Source organism: Apostichopus japonicus, chromosome 19 (genome assembly GCF_037975245.1).
Source record: "Apostichopus japonicus isolate 1M-3 chromosome 19, ASM3797524v1, whole genome shotgun sequence".
In the NCBI taxonomy this organism is placed as follows: domain Eukaryota; kingdom Metazoa; phylum Echinodermata; class Holothuroidea; order Aspidochirotida; family Stichopodidae; genus Apostichopus; species Apostichopus japonicus.
In genome coordinates, this window is record NC_092579.1 from 29,061,700 (window position 1) to 29,065,904 (window position 4,205).

A 4,205-nucleotide genomic window follows, 5' to 3' on the forward strand; every position below is an offset into this window, starting at 1 on the left:
ATTACTGTTACAGCGTTGCCCATCATATCTTCAATACTTTCAAAAGACACTGTCCCTTAAAAACAAAACAGAAAACGAAACCTAGATAAGAAGTCTTACACTTATGAACTCAGACGTCGCTACGTAGAACCTATATCATCTCCCGAGACCCAACTCTAAAAACCCAAAGTAACCAACTTAAATAGCAATAAACAGACAAATATTGGCGGATGAACAAAACCGCGTCCAAAACAACTGCGATTCAATCATTAATGATAGAAACCCGAAACACTTTTGGAAAATTAAAAAAAAAAATCATTAACCCCATTACAACCCCAAACACAGGTAAAACAGACCAAGGCCTTAGAGATAACGTAGGTAACCTCATCACAAAAACTCAAGACCAAATAAAGCTAATTGAATCGTACTTAAAAAGTATATTCAATATCTTCGATGGCCCCCGCCCATACGATATCAGCTGTAAACACGATATAGACCGTACAATTATTAGTAATGCAACCAGCTTTAACCCCAACCCCTTAGGATGTCTCAACGAAAACATCCCTCTACTCAAAAAAATAGATATAAACAATTGGTATAGTGCCACTAAAAAATGCCTCCTCCCCTGGTCTTGACAACATAAATGACCAAATGCTTTCCCACTATTTAGCGAACTCCTTAGACTGGGTTATTTCCCAACCCCATGGAAATCCGCCAAAAAGATTTTGATACCGAAGCTAAGTAAAGACCGCACCAAAATTCAAAACTATCGACCAATTAGTCTCCTCCCAGCCTTAGGTAAGTTTTTCGAAAGAAGATAACCGCACCAGAACAAACGTAGAGCAAATTAATCACATTTCCCCGTATCAATCGGGCTAATTCCGCGCACACAAATCTACAATAAACCAAACTTTCTGCTTATTTTTAAGGCAGAACAAAGGTTTGAGAAACCTTTGTTCTGCCTAAAAGTTTTTCGGTTTTCTATCGTTCCTCGGAAGTTGTATGCTAAGAAATAGAAGCGATAATAGAGGGCGCTCGACACATCTTGCCAGTGATACGTGATTTCAAATCAGTCAAATTCATAAGTGTGTTCCGGTTTTGTGTTGTTCCTCGGAAGTTGTATGCTAAGCGATAGAAGCGTTCAATGTTTTAATCGTAATGATTCTTCAAAAAAGGAACAGAGGGTGATAAAATACTGCCCGATACTAGTTTTAGATCTCTTGGCTTCGAAATTTAGTTTGGGGAAATACATGGGTGTCTGCAGAAATAAAATCGGGGAGATCAAACATGATGCTAACCAACTCGAAATCATTTGTGATTCTTAAAGCTGGATCTCGAAAGAGATATTTTGAACAGACTTTATGTTAATACAATGGAGGTCAACGACAAAGGCAAATGAATATAAATAAATGAAAATCGTAATGAGTTGGAAAATCAAGAACAGTGAAAAAACTTCCAGCCTCCACCAGGATTCGAACCCGGGCCTGTTGCTCTGTACGCGGACACCCTATAACCACAAGGCTATGGACCCCGATTGTATGTCCAGAGGTTCGAAACCTGTAAGGAAGGTCGTAATTCCACTGTAGGCGTTTGTCACCTGTACCGAACAATACTAGTTCTGTTTTTGGTGACATATTTTGCCTTACTCTAGAGATCAATCATGATGCTAACCAACTCGAAATCATTTGTGATTCCTGAAACTGGATCTCGAAAGAGATACTTTGAACAGACTTCATGTTAATGCAATGAAGGTTAACGACAAAGGCAAATGAATATATATAAATGAAAATCGTAATGAGTTGGAAATCAAGAACAGCGAAAAAACTTCCAGCCTCTACCGGGATTCGAACCCGGGCCTGTTGCTCTGTATGCGGACACCCTAACACACACACACACATATATATATATGTCTATATTAATATATATAAATATTTATATATATATATATATATTATATATATATAATATATATATAAATATAGACATATATATATATATTTATATAAATGAAAATCGTAATATATATATATATATTTATATTTATATATATATATATATATATATATATATATATATATATATATATATATGTATATATATATATATATATATATTGTCAGTTTTCATGAGTGATAACTATAGTAGTATGCGTCAGTTGGCCGGGGAAAACGTTCAGTCTGGTGTTCTCTTTGACATTCATGGAAGAATAAGGCCACTACCCCGGGCCCAAGACGTCTCCCTGATTCCTGCCCCCAAATCTAAGCCCGTCGGGGTCAAATCTTAGAATCCCCGTCTTAAATTCTTCAACACTGTAAGAACCTGCTAGCGCAGTTTGAGCACTCTGCTGAGGGATACAAATGACAAGATAATATGCAAACATGCACTATCATTTGTTCGATTTGAAACCAAGGGCGTAGGAACCTGGCCCCCCAGTGAAAAATATGGAGGGGCGGAAGTATCATTCTGCCCCCCCTCTTCACAAGTCAGAAAACCCCTTTTTCATTTCCAAATGAGAAAAAAATCTCATTTGGAGCACCAAATTGCATCTAAGGCCAGGTGAAAATGCAAAATTATTTACAAAATAGAGTGGGTATTGAAATGTGCTTTATTGCAACAAATTGCATCTGAGGCCACCTGGAGATGCAAACAAATTCCAAAGGCAAACAAACCCCCTTCCCTTAGACCCCTCTTCCAGGCTGGCTATCAGTCTTCAGCCCCCCCACTCAAAAGTACCTTCCTACGCCACTGTTTGAAACACACTGTTGGAAACAGGTCCAGAAGCCAGGTTGGAGTGCCAGGTCTTCATCACCCCCCCCCCCCCTCCCCGCCTTCACCTTTACTATGCAGACTAATGTCCCAGGCTGCCAATTTAGTTTTATTTTCTTACAACGGTAGCGTACATGAAGGTACAGTACCATGCTGCTTGCATGTACAAACTAGTACCAAGCTGTAAAACCTGCTGCATACGCTATTACTAATAGTAGAACGGTTCTGTTCGAGTAGAATAATATAACGTTGAAAAATGATGTAAGTTGACTGTTTAAGTATTGCTGTTTTTATCTTTTCAAAACAATAAAAACATAAAATAAACAAGAGCCCAAGGGCACTGTGGTTCCTTGCATAGGGGTACATGATAATACACATAATTTTATCAAGCAAGATTGGGCTCAAATAGTCCAAGTAATTGTGGTCCTACACGTACCCATAAAGTAACCAACACGATAGCCAACATTTTTGTGATCACAAATTGTGATCGGATTTTTGATCGGAAGGCACATTTGAGATCTGAATATGGCATCGTAAATGTAAGAAATATAAGGTCACCTACAAGAGGGTCAACAGATTTGATAACATTGGTGACCTCAAATCACATGACCGTTAAGTTTGAAAATGTTCCACCACCACATTCACAACTTGTCCCAAAATATCAACCATGTCACACCTTGGCATTGGGAGTTAATTGCATTATATGTCTAAAAATTAACTTTGAACTTGTATAAATATATACATAACTTCAAACACAGAGGTCACCCGGGGGTCAACCCATTGACATTTTTAATCGGTTACACCTAACTAGAGCATCAAAACTGCAAAAATTCAAACATTTTTTCTATGCCCATTTTCCACCCCCAAAATACTATTTTAACCTTTGGTGACCTCGGATCACATGACCATTAAGTTTGAAAATATTCCCCTATACCATTTGCAAGTTGTCCCAAAATATCAACCGTGTCACACCTTGGCACTGGGAGTTATTGCACTAAATGTCTGAAAATTAACTTTGAACACATGTAACTTCACACACAATGGTCACCTGGGTTCAACCCATTGACATTTTTGATCGGTGAGACGTTAATATACCATCAAAACTATAAAAATTCAAACATTTTTTATCTTTGCCCATTTTCTTCCCCCCAAAATACTAGTATTTTATCATTAATTGACCTTTGGTGACCTCGGACCACATGACCATTGAAAATATACCCCTATACCATTTGCAACTTGTCCCAAAATATCAACCGTGTCACACCTTGGCACTGGGAGTTATTGCATTAAATGTCTGAAAATTAACTTAACCTCATATAACTATTGACATTTATGATCAGAAGGTACCTTTGACATCTGAAAATAGCATCAAAACTGTAAAAATCCCCAAAACACTTAAAGGTCACCGGAGGTCAAATTGAGGTCAAGGGTCACTCAGACGCGGGTTGATAATTGGATTA